Here is a 20,650-nt window from a genome sequence, read left to right on the forward strand (position 1 = left end):
ACTTCATGCTTTTATCTGTAAAACAGCAGTGACATTAATAGTCACCTTAGAGTGGACATGTTACATTACTCTTCCAAAGCTCTTAGCAGTATTGTTAGACACATAGTAAGTGCTTAGTGAATGACAGAAGCAAATTCTTATAATAATATTGGTGTTACTGTATATATTTATATGTGTTAGGACAGATAAGAGATAGATAGATAGATAGATAGATAGATAGATAGATAGATAGATAGATAGAAGACAGATAGATGATAGATGATAGAAAGATGACAGATTATAGATCAATAGGTGATAGTAGATAGGTAGATAGATACATAGATGTGTGGATGATAGATGATAGACAGATGATTGATAGATACATACATTTATATATGCATACATACATGATAGATAATGATAGATAGATAGATAGATAGATAGATAGATAGATAGATAGATAGAACTACAAGTTCACTAACAATAAACATGGATTTGCCTTTACTTTCCTAAGAAATTTTTCCAACTGCTTCAGCTCAATATTTTAAATAATGCTAGAAAAATAGATACACAGTCTTGGAAATGAAACCACTCTGCATTGATGGGTATATGATATCTGGTACCCTGAGGGGTCAAATTGTCATGGGAAAGACTTTGTGTACACAGAAATGAAAACACACAGGACAAACAAGCCCATTGAACTATCACTGACTGCAATATTTCTTTTCATAAAGTGCTCCTAACAAGGTATCCGCAGGTTGCACATAAAACAAGACCTCAAGTACACAGCCTGGCTTCCAGCAGGTCAGGGTAGTTGGCATATCTGTAAAAGAATATATGGTTGTGTGAGGCAAGTTCAAGTCACCCATAAAGCCCCCCTGTCTTCAAAGGTTAGGATCCCACAATGAACAGAGGCAAGAATCTCACCAAGTTGCCAAGCCAGGCTGGTTGCCACCTTGCCCGCTATAAACTTACAAACACACACCAAACAGAAACAGGCTGGCGTTCTGTTTCAGTAGAACTTGAGTGTCCTGAGGAAGAAGGTAGGTATGAGAAGGTAGAATGAGAACATCGTGGGCATTCCAGAACTCCAAACAGTAGCTATTTCCAAATGTGGTTAAAAATTCTTGGGAATTTCAGAGACGGTTTTGAAGTAAACAAGACACTAAAATTAGTCTATCATGTCCAGCAACCACAGAGATGGGTCCCATCGGTGAAAAACTTAGTAAGGAGCATCATGCAGGATGCTTATGACCCACCGCTTAGCTGTCATCCCCCCAGACCATGCTAATTAATACAGGTTACAACTCTTCATTTCCTTCTCACTCACCTCCTAAAAGCACCTTTGGCCTTCGCCCCCACCCTCCGCGATGCTCATTTGTTCTGATGACAGATTCCTCTTCTACTCTCAGGAACCAGGCTGGTAGGGTCCGCTTCAGCTCATCCATTTCCGGCCCAGGTGCCCTTTTATGAATAACCCTATTCATCCTGTGCATGAGAGAAATTGGCTGGCCCTGAGCACTAATTAATTCAACCTCCAACATATGTTTCCTTCTAGCCAAGTAACCTGGTTTTCTCCCAGAAACAGGCCCATGAACTCTAAGGAAAAGGGAGGGGGGAAAGGGGTTAAATCAGGGCAGCTTCCTTCTGTGTCTTTTATTTGGTTAATTGGTAGTATTCTCCTCCTGACTAGTAAAACACCAGGTTGTAATCAGTTAGGAAGATTTTTGTGTAGTTTTGATCTAAAGGGGGAAGGTGAATTTTATGGCTCACACAGACCCATAGATGCAGTTGGTGCCTGAAGGGATCCCAGCTGCTGAGAATTGGGAAACCCTCTCCTGCCCTCTAGAAGTGACTGGTGGGTCACAGCGAGGTCATAAACTTAGAGGATTATAGACTATGTGGGAAAACCACCAAGTTGGTGTGTTACTAAAGTTTAGTTTAATTCAAACTATGTACCAATTTGTCGTTATTTACCAGTTAGAAATGTTGCTCTTGAAGAAAAAAAATTCCCTCAACACTAATGAATTTACAGTCTCTGATGGAGCAGAATTACAAAGAAATTCAATTCAGAGGGAAGTGGCATCAATGCCTTAGATGTACAAACCGAAAGGAGCTAGAAGCTAACTTGTAGGAGAGAAACAAAGACGTGGGAATGTTGTGAAAGAAGCTGGACTTAAGTAAGACATTAGCTCTGAGTTCAAATTACACAGAAACAGAAAACTGTGCCTTGCCGAATTCATCTTCCTGGGGTGAACTAGGAGACACAGTATTACGCATTCATATGTGTATCCATTGTCTCTGAGCTGGAGAAGACAAACTCAGTGTGCAGCAACTGAGTGTGCAGTGCCTGCCATGTAGTAAGCCCACGATAGTTCTCTGCTAAATCAATGGAGATGGGTGGAAGTATCGAGTACTCTGAAAACATGGGACAGAGGAAGCAAAGAGCAGAACAGGAAAACCAACCCCCCCCTTTGTGATTCACCACGTGTTCTCTGCTAGAAAACACATAAGTATGCTCGATGTGTTTCCACTTAGTTTCTTTACATAAAGCACACTGTTCTGCACAGGGCCAGGCAGTGAGCATTTTGGGGCTTGCGGACCTCGAGGTCTTTGTGGCCACTCATCATTTCTGCTGTTGTAGTATGAGAGTGTCCACATGTCAGTCACTGAATGTAGCCAGGCTCCAATGAAGCTCCGTTACCAAAATACACAGGGACTAAGTCTGCCCTTTGGCCAGTCTCTGTTTTCATACATCAAAGGCTTAAGAAATAGTTGCACTGTGTATTGTCTGTTATCTAGTTCATTTAACTATGTAGATAAATTCAGAGGAAGACACATTAATCACCAGTATAGTTTCCAGTATATGTCCCTACAAAATTCTCGTGTTGATGTCTGGCACATGTGATGGTGATAGGAGTTGGGCCCTGGAAAGGTCACTAGGTCGGGAAGCTGGGAGCACTCATGAACAAGGTTACTACCTTTAAAGAGGGGCCCCTGGGAACCTTCTGTCCATCTTTCTGTCATGTGAAAACATCTGAGAAGCCAACAGCCTGTGACTTCAGAGAGCCCTCACAGCACACAACCTGCTTTTGTGGGCACTATGTGGTAGTAGAATTTCAGCCTCCTGAATTAAATAACTTTCATTTGTTCAGAAGCCAGACAGTGCAGACTATGTTTTTACAGAAGCCAAAACTAAGACAGATACATGTGGCATTGTTTGACTACCTCATTGTTCAGAGCTTGGTTCCTTGCTACTGTGAGACACAGTGCCTTTATGTAGTTCCTCTATTCTCCTGATGAAACCCCAGCTCAGTTCACACTAGAACATTTTGAACAATTATCAAGTATGCTAAGCAAATCTCTAAACCCACGGAACAGGTGTCCCCAGAAGAAGTTCCTTCTATGATCCAAATTTGAGTTTTTATTTGCTGTCTCTAAGTGAGTCAGAACCTTTCGTCAGGAGGGAGAAATGCTTATGTGTGGGTATGGGACAAAACAGTCTGGATTTCTGGTGCCCATTTTATGTAGAAAGTCCAACCATGGGTATCCCATAGTCACACGGAGATAAAGACAGTTACGGAGCAAGACTACACCTGTATCAGTATCTAAATAGTGATAGAGAGCTCTGGGCAGGGCCCTTCCCTTGTTTTGAAGTCAATAAAATGAAGTGAGGAAGGGAAAGGAGCCTGTCAAGCCCGTGTTTAAAAAGTCGAGCACACGAAGTGTCGTGAAGAGTGCACCTCCCTCCCGCCATCTCCATCATTCCCATTTTATGGACCTTCTACAATGAAGAAGTGGAGGTAATGGATTTGTAAGTGGAAGCTATATCGTAGACCCATCTACTCACGGCTCTGAGAATCTTTCCCAGCCTTCCTATCAGTCCCAGGACCGAGTCTAGCCAGTAGGATGTAACAGGAAGTGACGCGCTGCCACCTGTTACAGCTCCCTAAACTTTGCCAACTTTTCTCCACTTGAGGGATAAGATGACCAACACACAATGGAGACCTCTTGGGCCACTGCGTGGAAGGGGGGGACAGCCGTCCGGGAGCACCATTTTAGTTTGGTGATCTTAGCTTTAAACCTCTGAGAGCAGAGATGCACTAATCCTCTAAAGGACAGCAAGGCAGAACAGCCTTCGCTACAGAAACCCTTTCTGCAGCCATCACCTGACCTCAGCGAGCCTGAGAAGTATAAAACCCGGTGGGGAAAAGTAAGTAGAAGAAGCATGCCATCAGGGAAATATTTTTTTCACTTAAATTTCAAACATGTACTCTATGTATAAGGAGGCTAAGTAAACAAAACTGTCCTTGGAGGCTGAAATAATAAAGACTTAACTTGTCCCTCTGGACCACTGGCCAAATGATGGAAATAAGAGACATCCTAACGCTGATGACACTGTGGAACGCATCTGAGGACCACAGCTGATCTAGAAGACATTTGTCTTTTCTGTACCCTTTGTCTTGTAAGGGAAAGGGTTTCTTCCCCTCTGTTTTTTTTTTTTCTCTAAGCTTCACATTATTTACTGCTGCTCCTCATCTATCATTCAATTTTATAATGTATTTTCTTATTTAATGCATATAACTCAGAGTAATCAACAATTCCATAAAAGTGAGGATCAAGACTCGAATATTTTTCTATGTGTCCTCCAGAGGCTGAAAACTGCATGTATCATACTCCTTAGCTCAAGAGCCACATCAGTATTGATCCAGGCTGTAGTCCCTGCGGTGTTTTCCTTTGTTTTATAATTTCCCCCTCATTTTCCATTCTCAATTTTACTTCTCTTTTCCAAAATAAGCATTCATTTTCATTCACTTAATGTGTATGTTTCCATTCCATCTTTCATGTTTTCATTGATTAATGCGTCCAGTCTTCAAAATGTAGTAGCATTAGTCTGTGCAAGATATGAATAAATAGATGATAGATAGAAAGATAGATAGATAGATAGATAGATAGATAGATAGATAGATAGATAGACAGATAGATAGATAGATGATAAATATGGACAGATCGACAATAGTATTTTATGATAATGCAATTCTACATCTTACATTTTTATTCAGTTTTTAAGATTCGCTAATGTTGCTACCTATTAATTTGCATTTCTTTTGACTTGTGCATAGTATTCTCCAGCTTGCTACATAACTTTAAATCCATCGACATATTATAGAAGTCCACCAGAGTAACCTGATGAGAAAGTTTCCCATTGGCTATCAATTGTCTGGGAGGCTGATTAAATGTAAATATTTGGTTAATGACTAGATCACAAAATTGCACGGGTGCTCCATTTTACTCACAAATGAGAATCGTTTTGGAAATAAAGAGAATGCAGGATAGCATGGCCTCCCATTCTTCCCAGCCTGCTGTCTCAGCCAGCATGGCTTCCGTCTTCATTGGTTTCAGAATCATTTGGTTCAGAAAAGAACTACAGTGTTCTCTTAGCACCCAGAGAACTGCCACATTTGGGCAGTTCCTGGAGAAAGAGAAACCACATTCAGTAATGTTTTCCCTTAGATAACAAGAAGAGCATCTTATCACACTAGTGCCCTAGATCCTTCTCACTCCTCTCCTCCATGCAGAAGATCTGTCATGATCTCCTGAGACTTAAAGCCCTAGCTCAGCATTTCTCAAGGTGTAGCCCATAGAGTAAGGAGCGCATTAGAATGCCCTAGGCATTTGTTACAGTGAAAACTCAGAGTTCTTCCTGAGATCAGCCTCACTGGGAATAGAATGCAAACTCTGCAATTTTTTTCAACCAACTCTGATGATCACTAAGTATATTAAGATTCAAATCCCTCTGTCAAAATGCTTGGTTATATTTTATATGGTAGTGGCAGTGGCGGTGGTGGAAGTGGTGACAGTGAAGGTGGTGGTAGTTGTGGTGGTGTGTATGTGTATGTTTGTGTGTGTGGGGGGGTCCTGTATAGGCACATACATACTGTGATGCATGTAGAGAGGTCAGAGGACAGTCCTTGTCTTCTACCTTGTTTGAGCAAGAATACAATTCAAAATTCTACATTGTCTTTAGTCCTTTGATAAACTTAGCAAATGTCTGAATCATCAAAGATTTATTTAAGATACCCATTACCCAGATATTGTAGGCTAAGTAGCTTGAGCAGCCATGCATTCACCAGATTAGCTGGTCCATTCTCCTGTTTGTACCACCCATGTCTTTATAAGCATGCTGGAATTACAGATGCATGCTACCATGCCTGGATGCCTGGTTTTATATGGGTTCTGGCTGTGTGGCAGCCAAAGTCCTTACTGCGTGGTAAATGCTTTATCTACTGAGCTGTCTCGGCAGTGCCAATGCTTGCTTATTGAAGGGAACAATTGATAACATTTTATATCACATGCCACAATGGACTCCATGATGACAGAGAGCCATAATGGAAACATTCCGTTGGCTTTGCCTTCTGAGTCATTTGATCTTAAAACTATAGCTAAAAGGACCCACCCAGTGGAAGTCTTTATACAAAATGATACCCCAGAATAATTTTTCTTGGGACTTTATGAAAGTAAGAGATTACTCAAGATATCATTTCAAGTTTTGTGTTCTTCTGAGAAAAGCAAACTGCCCTATAGCACAACACTCCTGCTGGCAACTGAGCTCTAAACAGTCCCCTAACTGAGAAAACGTTGGGAAAAAAGCTCATTCAACCTATCCTCTTTCCTCCTGTATGACACGAACTCCACACACTGCTTAGCTTTAGGATACTCTTCTCTGTGCACATTTGTGGCAACACTCCAGAAAGTACAAAATCTGCCTGGGATGGGCCTATTCTTTTTCTCTCAAGAGCACTGTTTCAAGCAGGAATCCTTCCAGCTGAAATCAATACAGACATGAGATCCCCTCACTGCTCAGAAAATGGAAATACTGTATTGCCAAGCCTTGCTCACGGCTGTGTTGGAGTCCCACAGTGCTGGCAAGTGGGAGACAGGGCATTCTCAGCCACATTTTGCTACACAGTAACATGGCGTAGAAGCACTGTCAACGGGGACCAAAACACAGGTCCAAGGCCCTTGAAAAAGCCAGGTACATAGTGAGTCTTAGAGAACAGATCTCTGGCACCTCTGTGCCTCCAACTGCCACAGCCGACAATACAACTCAGTGACATCATCTTGGAGGAAAGCTATGCAGTTGGTCTTACATCCAGGTTCACACTGAGACATTCTATTTTGAATGAGGAAAATATTACAACAACTATTTCTTATTATCAATAAATTACTTTAGAAGGCATTATAACTAATTTGATTTAGACAATGCCATTTTAGAACAGCTAGTGAGCAATTCTGCAACATACATATATGTGTCATAGATTACCTCAATGCATTTTTCTTGTTCTTGGATATTTTAACATCACTTTTGAGGGAGCATGCACACATGTGCAATTGTGCACACATGACCAGGTGAGAGATTGTGGAAATAGACCAGAGTTTAAGTTTGTTGTGCTTGGTTTTGTATTACAAAAAAATTGACTGTATGCCATATTTAAATTCAGGTTTTCATAGAAAGTGGTTTTCAGCCTGATCCCAATAAAATAGAGAAGCTACGATCATAACCACTTCCTGTAGTCTGGGAGTGGAAAGACTGGGCCATCCTCTGTGGGTTTGCAACTTAGGAAATCGGCTTCAATTCAAATCCCATATTGTCTTTAGTCCTTTGATAGACTTAACAAGTGGCTGAAGCACCAAAGGTTTATTAATAATGCCCATTACCCAGATGTTGTAGGCTAAGTACCTTGAGCAGTAAGAGCCACCCCAATATTCTGGTTTTTAAATTTGCTTTTGTTGATTTTTAAAGGTGTGTGTGTGTGTGTGTGTGTGTGTGTGTGTGTGTGTGTGTGTTCTGATTGCATGTATGTATGTGTACCATATGTGTAGGTACCCATGAAGAACAGAAGAGGGTGTTAGACTCTCTGGAACTAGAGCTACAGGTGAACTCTTAACCACTGAGCCATCTGTCCAGTTCCTGTCACCTAACATTCTACCAACACACATCTTTCTCTAATAATATGTAGGATATGTTATTATCCTAATAACATATGTCTACTTGCTTTCCTAAAACATGCTTTGCATAATGTGCGCCTGGGTCTTTTCCGTTAGTCATCCCATGAAAGAGTCTCCTGTGTTCCAAGCGGAGTACAGTCCCCAACCCGTTCAGCATTTCCAAATCCCGCCCAGTCATTGGAACCTGAACACAACTGCAGCTGTAGGTCATAAACGATTTCCCTCAGAATTCACCCTCAATACCTCCGACTCCCCCTGAGCTTGGGTAGCATCCTTGGCCCATCCCATCTTCCTTTTGCACTTACTTAATTTGCACTGTGGAGATGTTCCACATCTGACCTGCCTCCCACTGCTGTTCTTCTTAGGATAGCTGTTCTTGTAGTTGTAAGTTTCCAGCTGTGGTGCCTACTGCATGTGGGAGATGGTAAGTTCAGGGGGCTAGAACACTGATGCCTCATTATCTTTAAAGCCAGCAGCAATCCTGCTCAGAGAAGTTACACATCAATGTTCTCTTGCTGATTTCTCCTGAAAGGCTTCCCTGCTGCTTCAGGCATCCCCTTTGTCGGCAACCTCTGAGGCATGAATAAGGCACCATCTTCACCATTCAACTCCTCCAGGGCTCAGTCTCCTCTCACAGGAAAAGTCTTTCTCATTCACGATTCTCTTTTTTTAGCAGAAAATATGTGAGCCATTCACTTAAAAATACATTTGATATGGGCCCTTTCAGAGAGGCAAAAATAGTCATTCTTGGTTAAAATAGATTTTTGAAAATTGTTGCCTGGGGTCAAAGATTCACCACTCTAAACCTTGTAAGATAGAGCAAGCATTTTCAGAATAAAGAACATTTCCCAGAGTTAAACCTTTTAATTCATGATTCTTTTCTTGAACATATCTCACAGGCACGATTCAATCTGCAGCAAAGGCACCTTAACTTTAAAAATAGCAGTTTAGTGACTGATTTCCAAAAGATGCTCAGCTCACTGGCATCGTTCAGGAACTCACAAGAGCATTAATCTGCTTTGGGACACAAAAGTTGCTTTATCTGAAATGCAAGCTTCTCATTCAGACTCCTCTTAATGCAAAGATACTAGGGAACAGAATGTCTTTGGGACCAGTGGGTCTTTCTGCTCAGCCCTCTGAGGACTGACAGAGAAAAGGGAAAGCTTGCTTCATTAAAGTCTGGTTCCTCGGTGTGATTTTTATAGAATATTGTATCTCTCTGAAATGTTATGGTTAAAAGCTGGAACGAGTCAGAGTCTCATCACTGAATTCATCTCTATAGTGAATACCCCATGCAAGGTCCATCCACAAAGATGACCCAGTATCATCAGTGTCCAGGAGCTCGGCCACAGGCTTTGGCTCCTGGACCCTTCACTTTTTATATTTATATTTTAACCAATCACAACTGATATTCTCCTGTGGTTTACATTGTGTTCCTTTGAATGCTCATCTCACAGGAAAACTTCTTCAATGCCCATGTGACTTTTTTCCCAAGCCCCAAACTAAATGGTGCAAATCTGATGTCATAAAAAGTAGGTAGAAGGTAAAAGCTAGGTCAGTAAAGGGAAATACAGTTGGAGTTTCTTTTAACTCTAAGACAACTGAGAGCATTACAATCTCTGAGATGTGAGGCCTGGAGTTTTTAAAGAATTGGAGGAAGAACTGTCAAATAAAGAGAAAATGCCATTTTTACATCTGGAGCAAGATTTTGAATAGGGGATACTCTATTATCTGCTGCCTGTTGCTTTACAGCATAAACAAAAGTTCTTAGAAAGAAGTATCCCCTTCACTGAACATCCTACAAAGGGAAGTCACACTTCCATGGAACACCCTACAAAGAGAGGTCATACTTCCACTGAACATCCTACAAAGGTAAGTCACACTTCTGCTGAACACCCTACAAAGGGAGGTCACACTTCCACTGAACACCCTACAAAGGGAGGTCACACATCTACTGAACATCCTACAAAGGGAGGTCATGCTTCCATTGAACATCCTACAAAAAATACTCACACATTCACTGAACATACAACAAAGCGAAATCACACCTCTACTGAACATCCTACACAGAGAAGTCACACCTCTGCAAGAACATCCTACAAAGAGAAGCCACAACTCCATTGAATATCCCATAAAGGAAAAATCACACATCCACTGAACATTGTATAAAGGGAAGTCACACCTCCACTGAACATTTTATAAAGGAAGTTACACATCCATTGAACATCCCACAAAGGAAAGACACACATCTACTGAAAATCCTACGAAGGGAAGTCACACCTCCACTGAGCATCCACACAGGAAACACACACATCTACTTAACATCCTGTGAAGGGAAGTCACACCTCCACTGAACATCCTGTGAAGGGGGAGTCACACTTCCACTGAACATCCACAAAAGAATGTCACACATCTACTGAACATCCTACGAAGGGAAGACACACCTCCACTGAACATCCTGTGAAGGGAAGTCACACCTCCACTGAGCATCCACAAAGGCTGACAGACTGTTTAGAGCTGCACTGACTTGACAATGGAGAAGTAAGAACATTCTGAGTTAGAACATTAGAGTTAAATATGGCTTGGTCATCTGACCCCTTCGGTAGTCATTGCCCATGTCTGTGTGTCACCTAGCATCCTATGACAATTAGGTAAATCCTTCTAGAATGTATGGACAGAAGCTTAGCTTCTACTACCCTAAAAGCTAAACGTATCATCAGAAAACATTTGATTCCCCAGCTTTGCTGTAGCCCGCCTACCTGATGTTTCTACCAATACGTGTGAAAAGGTCTCTTGGTTTACACCTTTCTTTGTTCTACTAAAAACTTCATGAATCTGATACCACCTTAAAACATGGAATTTGGGGTAACCTAAATCTCTGTTCCTGGGCCACAGTCATTCAATTTTAGCTTCAGAATTTCCGACCTCTTTGTGATGATAACTTTCTATATGGGCAATAGCAAATCATCCCAAAACTTGGTATATTAAAATTAACAGCCCGCTGTTGCTGGGCTTGTCAAGCCTGCTGTTCCATAGGTTTGTCAAGCTACCTGGGCTCAGCCTGGTAATTTTTCTGTTGGTGTCTCTTGAGATCATTCATGTGGTTGCATGTATCTGGTATCTCTGCTATAATTTGATGGTCTAGTGTGGTCTCACACAGCCTTAGGACATATGCCTACCACCAGGTAAAGTGGGCCTTTTCATGTGACAGATAGTTTTCGAAAAGATTAAGACCAGAGTCCTAGGATTAAGCTTAAAACTCCCACAAAGTCCCTTCTGATATTCATTTTTTTCTTTACAGCCAAAAATCCAGCTCTAAATTAAGACTAAGGAAATAGAGTCCATGTGGGAGAACCTACCAAAGTGAAAATCAACCAAATTATTCAATTTTTATAACACAGAGCAGGTTAGGTAAATTCTTTGAGAACAGCAGAGGTTCCTTTCTTTGACTTTTTCTTTCGTGAGAAAGAAATATTTATTTGGGGTTGTCAGCTGGACCATAGGTATTAAAATGACTTAAAGTTGAGGTATAGTCAACACTGAGCCACAAAACAAATACTGAAAAGCCCAACAGTTGTAAAGTTTCCATGTTTATTCATTTTGGTTTTGTTTTGATTGCTGGGTTTTGTGTGTGTGTGTGTGTGTGTGTGTGTGTGTGTGTGTGTAACTAAATGACTCCTGGTATAGAAATGAATTTAGATGAACAAAATAATTTAGCTGCCCTAATTCTTGGCTTTTTGATTAACCTGGAAAGATTTTGCAAAACATTGATGTGCAACGGTCACCTCAGGTGTACTAAAAAAGAGTTCCCTAGACCAACGTTTCTCCTTTTATGTTCATGCTCCATGTTGTTGTGAACAGCGTCCAGGCAAGAACAGAAGAATTATTTACAGTTTATCAAGAGACAGATGCTGGTGCCTGAATTTTCATAAGAAAGAGGAGAGGAAGGAAGAGAGGGGAAGAAGAGAATGAAGGCAGAACAGAAAAGAGAAGAAACCATGTGTTTTCTAAAGGGCCGGAGTTATTTATTAACGAATAATAAATAGTAAAGCTAAAAAGAAGTTGAAATTTTTAATTTTACTTTTAACTTATTTAAAAATGATTAAATTAAGACAAGAAGAAACATCGTGTGAAAATTGAAATGCCCTATTGTTTCATCTTTTAAAAGCCAACCCAAGGATTTTTAATTCTTTTTCATTTGTTTTTGCAGTTCTGCAAAGTCCATGTCTGAGCAGTATCCTTGGGGGAATTCTGTATTTCCATCCTCAGAGGAGCTCCCAGCAGGGACATTTACGGAGGCCATTTTAAACTGAAAGAAATCAGTGTGGGAAGAAACCTCCAGGAGCATGCAGCCCACAGGGGTATAGTGATTGTGGGGTGGGAGGAGCTCTGCACACAGGTGGGAACCAACACGCATGCTCACAAAATCTCACGCAGTTTGTGCTTAGCTTCTGGGTTCAACTGGTCTAAGAACCAGAAGAATATCCCGGGCTTCCCTTTGCCTACCTCTGAAACCAGTTCTGTGTCACTGTTCTCAGCAGTGGTATCATGCTCTAATACAAACAGACACAAACTATCATGAGACAGAAGTTCTCCTTGATACCCCAAAACATCTCACGGAGTCAGTCAGTGTTTGGATGAGACGGATGGGATGGGACAGGCGTGACAGCACTTACTGACACACGAATAAACTGTGAAAATAAAGGAGTTAAATGGGCTGGAAATGGCTCTGTGGATAAAGTGTTCACTGCACAGGCACGAGGCCTGGAGGATTCTGATTCCCCAAAGGCACGCATGAACTGGGCAGGTATGGCAACCACTTTGTACTGTGGAGGCAATCACAGGAGATCCAGGGCACGCTGGCTCACTAGATTAGCTGAACCAGCAAGCTCTGAGTTCAAGTATGAAACACTGCCTTAATAATAGAGTGCATAGAAAGATGTTCAGTGTCCACTTCAGGCATCCACACTCACACACAACTGAACTTATGCTTATGCCCATATACGCATGACTGTGAATGCACATATGCATACCTACCACACACGACTAGGAAATTCAGAAAACAGTGCTAGTCCATTTTAATAGAAGATGAATTTAATGTGAGTTGGAATGTAGGATCTGTTTTTAAAGATTTTATTTTTAGGGCACGGGGAGTTAGATCAGTGGTTAAGAGCACTCGCTGTTCTTATAAAGGACCTGACTTCAGTTTCTACCATCTCCAATGGTAACATGCAACCATCCATAATGCCAGTTCCAAAGGCCTCTTTCCTCCAAGGGCACCAGGACTGCAGGCGTGTACATACACACATACAGGCAAAACATTCACACACATAAAATATTTTTAAAGATTTATTTTTAATTATATGTATGAGTGTGTATGCATATATGCATATGTACGTGGGTTTGTGTACATGAGTGTAGATGCCCATGAAGGCAGTTGTGATTTGTTCAATATGAGTGTTAGGAACCAAATTAAATTTCCCTTTAGGAACAGTATGTGTTCTTCACCACCAAGTCATCTCTCCAGGTCCTATATTCTGTTTGAAATTAGACACTAAATGCTCTTACCACAGGCATACATACAGACACATAGTAATATACATGCATGCATACATACATACACATATGTGAAGTAATAAAAATGTTAATTACCTCTTTTAAAGAAAAGGGCAGACTCTACTGGTATGAGAGATCGATGCCCCAAGCCCCTGCAGCTCAGTCTCTGGGGTTACAGGAGAACATATCCCGCAGAATCTAAATCCGTTTTTGTGGTGGAGCTGAAAGGTATGGCTTCACTGGACCCAAAAATTGCTTCTTTTATTTTTTATTATTTTTTCTAATAAACAGCAGGGTAGAAAGTAAGTGAGACTGCCTGGTTTGTGATATCTGGGCTGCAGGGTGAAAGATAACCCAAATTATCGATTTTTTTTCTTTCTTTTTCTTTTCACTTCACTGCAGGGCATGTGATGGGGTTGGACACTTTCTGGAACCCTATGAGTGCCCGGTTTCTTGAAGCCTTAGGCCTGTTTTATGGACCTGATTTTGCCTTTTGAGATTTTCCTTACTCTAGACCCCTCACATCAAAGGGCAGGGGCACCGTTTTCTGTCTAAGGACTTCCTGCTGGCAGAGAGGGAATGTTTGGGGGTCTAGGGTGACCCTACAACAAACATTGTTTTTACCTCTTCCTATGTGGCAGACTTGGTGATGGGGGTGACTTGGCAGTTTAAAAGAATGAAAAAAAAAATAAAGGGGAAAAAACCAACAACAACTAAGTATGAGGATCAGGAGGAACAGTTTGGAGAGGATCCAGGACAGGAAGGAACCAAGAGCTTGCTCGCTGGAGAATGCTCCTTGATACTTTTTCAGTGTGGTTCATAAGTCTTCAGACCCTAATTCAAACCAGTTTGGATTTGTTCCTAGAGAAGGGGATAACTCCCTCCACAGTCCTCTTGGATTTTGGTGTACCCCAGCTGCCAAAGAATGTTGTTCCTAGAGAATGTCAAGCTAATCTGAAATTTCTTCAAGGTTTTCTGAGAGTTGTAGAGACAGAGGTTACATGATACAAATGGACCCTCAGTACCCCGGTGTGAGTTCTGCATCCATAAAAAGAGAGAAAGAGAGAGAGAGAGAGAGAGAGAGAGAGAGAACATATTTTTTCTTTCAGACGTCATTAATCTTAATGTATTGGTAATTGTAAACAAGATCAATTAAACTTAATTATTAAATTATCAGACTCGATACGTTTAAGAGTGCACAGTGTTTACAGAAGACAGAAGAAGGCACATAGAGATTTAAAACGGAAGGACTATTTAATATTACTTAATATGAAGTGAGAAGCCATTCATGGATATTCCAAGGGCAGGTGATATGGAAGCCACTCAGGGTTCTGGGGTGAATCTATGACATTTCTCTAGTCAGAGTGAAGAAATGCTGAAAGCGGGGGAAAATAGTCTTCCCCAGAGAAGAGCTTTCCGATGGCTGATGCAACACCAAGTGTCAGTCCCAAAATCAGATAGAAGATACATGCAAGCAACATTAGACAAACCTAGCAGACTGTGCATATATATTTAGGAACATGTATGCATTGTATATATTTATATATGTATATATCAATAATTAAATAAAAAGAGGCCATAATTATGAAAACAAGTATGAAAATTGTGAAAACATGGGAGGGGTTGGGGTTATCCTGAGGAAAGGGGAAATGATGTGATTATATTTTAATTTTTTTGAAAATGTCAAAGGGGTATGTTGAGCAATCAAGGTACTCGTTGACCACTGGGTATCTACTGGAAACCATACACTTTAGAATTTACCAAGGATCAGCCTGAGCTGTGAGAGCCAGCATGAGTTAAAGGCACAGCCCTGAGGAAATCAACAATGAGCTTCTCCCAGGAACCTGATATGCACTTATCTAATTGCCTTGCCTCTCCAAGCCTCTCTCTTCTCTTGATAATTGATCTATACATACAACACAATGAATCTGAGCAAGGCACACACATAAAGCGTGCCTTGAAGGTGAGCTGTCAGTATCAAGAACAGAAATGTTAAACAATGGTAGCCCAGAGAACTAGAGAGCATAATTTTACCATAAGATCTAGAACACAAACTAGACTGCAATGGCAAGCCTGCCTTTAGCACATGAGTGGGTAGAACAAGCAATGATTCATTTGGTAGATTGCTCCAACCTGCGTTTAAACCTTCAAGTCATGGCACGAACTTAGGACACTTCCTGCACTCCATAATGGGCATCTGTGCACCAGCCCAGATCATTGGACTAACCCCTTACCCACCCTTCCTGTCTACCCCTCTGGTTTCTGCCTGTCTGCGGTTAATTGTATGGTATTCTGCATACTTTGTCTTCAATACCTGTAGCCCTCACTCTTCAGCTGAATAGTGAAAAGGTTAAAACCTACAGTTAGTAGACGTCCTTCAACTCTGACCTGGTCCTTCCAAGCCAACCTGCCTGCCTGGGCAGTTTATCACTACTCGTGAGTCCCACAGGAAACTGTCAAAGTGATATATTTATTGAAATTGAGGCCACCCACCTAATCGGACAGTGTAAGTCAAGCCAGAAGAAACCTTTTAACTCTGAAAAGATCCCATTCATGGAGCAAGATATGAACTACCCTTTAGGTGGTTAGTGGCGCATAATGTTTGCAAAGACTGTTTTTCAGTTAGTATTCAGTCTTTAAGACATATGGAGAATATAGTATTTCTATTGTCTAAAGCTAAATTCACCTATGACTTGGCCCTACAAGGCCCCATAATTAGGACTACAGGCTCAGACTTTTCTGACATATGAATACAAACATGGACACATGTCGTACGGTAAACTGTGATAGGCAGACAAGATGTGGCATGTAGCCCTTGGCATTAATCTAGGAGCACACAAAACTGAGCATCAGAGCTTGTTTCTGGGAGATGAGAATGCTTGAGTAACTCCTCAATAGGTTAGGTCTCTGATGTATAGATCTGAAAGATCCACACAGATTAAACTATTAAGTAACCATGCAACAATCCAAAAGGAGGCAAATTCACGAAGAGTTCTGACACTAAGGTACTATTCCCCAATTGGTTCTTGACCTGTCAGTAAAGAAAGCTGGAGGCCATTTGCTGGACAGGAAGGTACAGGCAGGACTTCTGGGTCCCAGAAGGAAAAGGCAGATGCAAAGAAGGAGAGGAGGAGGGTTTGCCATGATTTGGAAGAAGAAGAAGCCAGCAGCCATGTGAGGTCCCAGGGGGCAGGGGCGGAGGTGGAGCTGAGTGGCCCAGGATATTTCATAGGTGCTAGGTGGGACTAGTCAGTGAAGTTTAGGGAAGGTGGAGAGACGGAGATAAGAAATTGGTAAGAAATTGCCAAGCAGTGATGGCGCATGCCTTTAATGCCAGCACTTGAGAGGCAGAGGCAGGCGGATTTCTGAGTTGGAGGCCAGCCTGATCTACAGAGTGAGTTCCAGGACAGCCAGGGCTATACAGAGAAACCCTGCGTCGAAAAACAAAACAAAACAAAACAAAAAATTGGCAAGGGCATGGTTTTCCAGGCGGGAAATATCAGTGTCCAGCAATAGTGTCAAGAAGGCAAGTTGTAAAGGAACAAACTCTACATGTGTCTTTTGTCTGCAGATTCAAAGGAAGCCAGGTGGGGGCTGGTAGCATGGCCAATCCCGGAGAAAAGGTGATAGCATAAAACTACATGCAACAAATCCATATTTATTAACTTCAAAGAAACTTCAAAACATCTTGATGGGAGCCAATGAAGGTTCTAGACTGAAGAATCCAGACATTTGGACTACTCAGCTGAACATGAATCTCTTATTTGGGTGTTTTCCTCCATGGGAACAGCTGGAGGGAAATCTGTCTCCTGGGAACTCGATGGGTAGATTTGTCCTCTGCCCTTTTCTAACACCAGGAATCCTCCAGTAGGAGCTTCCCGACTGGGACTTTCCATCTCAAGGGAGCAGGGTCAAGAAGAGGGACAGCCTATGTCATTTTCTAGTTTTGCTTTCTCATTTGGACTGTCCTTATAGCTTGCTATCTAACCTCCCAACCTGTTTCAACCCCTATTCCTGCAATATCTCTTCACAATAACTGGAGTAAAGCTTGGCAATGCATTTACTGTCTCCCCAGTCAGCCCTGCACGGCTCCCAAGCCTTGCTGTAGCTTATTCCTACCTGACACATTCACGTTAGCCTGCTCCCTTAATTCTCCTAGGTCTATCCTCCTCTCACCTTTTGTACTGGATGGTCTTATGTGTCAACTTGACACAAGCTGGAGTTATCACAGAGAAAAGAGCCTCGCTTGAGGAAATGCATCCATGAGATCCAACTATAAGGCCTTTTCTCAATTAGTGATAAAGGGGGGGAGGGACCCATTGTGGGTGAGTGCCATCCCTGGGCTGGTAGTCCTGGGTTCTATAAGCTGAGCAAACCAAGGGAAGCAATCCAGTAAGCAGCATTCCTCCATGGTCTCTACATCAGCTCCTACCTCCAAGTTCCTGCCCTGTGTGAGTTCCTGTCCTGACTTACTCTGGTGATGAACAGCAATGTGGAAGTGTAAGCTGAATAAACCCTTTCCATCCCAACTTGCTTCTTGGTCATGATGTTTGTGCAGGAATAGAACCCCTGACTAAGAAACCTCTCCAAGACTCTTTGCCTGATTCATCCATGCTCTTCGAGTCTCACCTCACTAGGGTACCTTCTTCAATGGAAAACCTTCCGAAGTGCAAGGCCCAGGCTGTCTTAGAGGCAGCTCTTCTCTCCCACGATCTCACTAGGGTACCTTCTTCAATGGAAAACCTTCCAAAGTGCAAGGCCCAGGCTGTCTTAGAGGCAGCTCTTCTCTCCCACGATCCATCCCACATCCTTCTCCTTCAGTATTAACCACAATGAAGCAATGAAGCTGTGTGATAGATAGAGAACCTGTGTTCTCAGTGAGCAGTCTGAGGACTGATAATATGTCTTAGAACTTGGGGGGAATGTCTTTGTTAGTGAAGTGCTTGCCATGCCAAAAGCTAGTCATAGCAGCATAGTCCCATAATACAGCACCAGGGAGAAAGGGGTAGGACAGGAGGATCGATCGATGGGGCTTGTTGTCCAGCCAGTCTAGCTGAATCAGTGAATTTCAGAGCTCCATTAGGAGCTCCATCTCTGAGAGGGGGAGAGAAAGAGGAAGAGAGAGGGGGGAGGGAGAGACCTGGGTCTCCCCAGCTCCTTGAGTTTCTCTCTCACTTCATCAAGAGCCCAGAAGATGTCTGCCTCCAGTCTGCCTCCCTTGCCTGTCTGTGTCTCATCTTCTCATTGCTTTCTGTTACAGTTTGTCCATCTCTCCCACTACCGATGCCTCCATCCACCTCCACACAACCAGCTCCTTGTCAACCACTAAGATCAACACGGCCTGTCTTTCAAGAATCTTCACCCTATTTCCTACCTGCATCCAAGCAGGCTCTATTCTCTCCATCTTAGAATGAAAACAGGATCCTGAAAACCTTTCACGAGCTAGCAATTTCCTGTCTTTGCCTCTTCACTGAACAACCCCACTACACAAAAGAATTCCCTATGTGCCTTGTCTCCCTTTCTTCAGCTTCTTCAAGTCTAGCCCCTCCGGCTCACACACTATAAAACCTGCCACCACTCTGCTCATCCACGCTCACACCACGGATGAAAGCTGAGGAACCCTCTCATCATTGCACACAGCCCTCTCATCGTTGCACACAGCCCTCTCATCGTTGCACACAGCCCTCTCATTGTTGCACACAGCCCTCTCATCGTTGCACACAGCTTTGTCCTTTCTTTTAGAAGTCTGTCTGCTCGTAGCTTTGTCGCTCGCCGTTTCATCTTTCCTGGCTTTCCTGACTATTTCTCCTCTCAGTGTTTGGCTCACTGTCCTCCCACATCTGAACATTATTGGAGTTAATTGGGGCTGGGACCTCGGTTCTCTTCACTCCTCATTTATCCTTTCTCTCTTGGCAATCTCAGAGAGTCCACAGCCTTTCAAGTGCCAAAAATTCATCTCCAGCCAAGGACTTCTGATAAAAATATCCAACTGCCTCTCTGCGTGCTCTGCTTGGATGTCTTAGAAAAATTCAGACTTAACAAATCTAAAACTGGCCTCCCGGTGTTCTTAGTCCCATGCCCCTCACTTCCCTGGCTTTCCCATCCTAGTCATTGATCCTTTCATCCACTCAGTGGCTCAAGCCAGAAAACCACAAGCTGTCCCTAGCTCCCCTCCCTTGGTGTATTTATCCAACCCTACAGGTTCAGTCTCTAACATAAACCTCAGTCTTCCCATCTTATCTTCTGCCCCCTGCTCCCCACAAGTGTAACCATTACCAGCTTTCCCTGGATCACAGAAAAAGCACCTCTATTGAGTTTCTCCTCTATGTGGTTTTATATTTTTTTGTCATTCTAAGAACTGTACCTTTATTTAGCCAGCCAGTAAGGATTAAAGAACAAAAGGACAGGGCAACTTTGAGAATCGTCCCATGGATCAGTGTTCCTAAGGCAAGATTAGGGGCACTTCACTACGCTCTTCTGCTCTGGACCTGAATCTCACCTTAATACTTAGAGAATCCATGGTCTCTGAAACTGTAGGCTGTGTGTGTTGATCTCTAGACTGATTTTTAACTAAGAAATGCTGAGTTTTTCAACTGTTCCTGGTTAAAACACAGTAATGATTTTCTATCAGACATAAAATAAACCCAATGCCCCTTGAAAGACTGACTCATCAGATGGCTCTTTCCATCTTAACTGCTAACATTCATTACACAGGAAAACCTAGAAAAGAAACATTGGGGCCCTGAGAGCTATGGCTTGAACATATCCAATAGTCACCCAGGAGTCAAGAGTGATGCTGGTGCCGCCCATCACCACCGGGTCTGCTTCAATAAATGTCTCCAAAGTTACCTTAGGAAACTGGAGAGCATGTACCACCACTTAAAGAGAACCAGAGTTCCAAGTGGTTATTTATCTAATAGATTAAATTCCATGAGGATAGGAAGTACATTTATGGTTCAGAGCTAACTCCTAGTTGCTGCTATGTAGTAGGCATTCACAATATAGTTGTTGGGTGAATTATAAACAATGAGAAGCTGGCCATCCCCTCTCTGGCCAGGGGAGCCCACCTGGAGAGGCAAAGGCTCAAGGAGTCGCAGGGGAGCCG

The 20,650-nt window shown here is 42.4% G+C and overlaps 3 long non-coding RNA genes across 5 annotated transcripts in view; 1 reads left to right on the forward strand and 2 right to left on the reverse strand.

The window, feature by feature from the left end:
- Positions 1-20,650, reverse strand: part of LOC116087333 — a 40,753-nt gene that overhangs the window by 10,348 nt on the left and 9,755 nt on the right. The gene's annotated exons all lie outside the window — the stretch shown is intronic.
- Positions 672-10,516, reverse strand: LOC116087330. 3 transcript variants are annotated; one of them, XR_004117368.1, is made up of 5 exons: positions 10,434-10,516; positions 8,295-8,397; positions 1,310-1,467; positions 907-1,010; positions 672-802 (listed from the first exon to the last, which is right to left on the reverse strand). It is a non-coding gene; the product is annotated as an uncharacterized LOC116087330 (long non-coding RNA). The 3 variants fall into 3 exon arrangements; XR_004117366.1 differs by having other exon boundaries at positions 8,295-8,709; positions 10,434-10,506; XR_004117367.1 differs by lacking the exon at positions 1,310-1,467 and having other exon boundaries at positions 8,295-8,709; positions 10,434-10,506.
- LOC116087331 lies at positions 10,692-12,050 on the forward strand. The gene is made up of 2 exons (XR_004117369.1): positions 10,692-10,777; positions 11,851-12,050. It is a non-coding gene; the product is annotated as an uncharacterized LOC116087331 (long non-coding RNA).

Source organism: Mastomys coucha, unplaced genomic scaffold (genome assembly GCF_008632895.1).
Source record: "Mastomys coucha isolate ucsf_1 unplaced genomic scaffold, UCSF_Mcou_1 pScaffold13, whole genome shotgun sequence".
Classification (NCBI taxonomy): domain Eukaryota; kingdom Metazoa; phylum Chordata; class Mammalia; order Rodentia; family Muridae; genus Mastomys; species Mastomys coucha.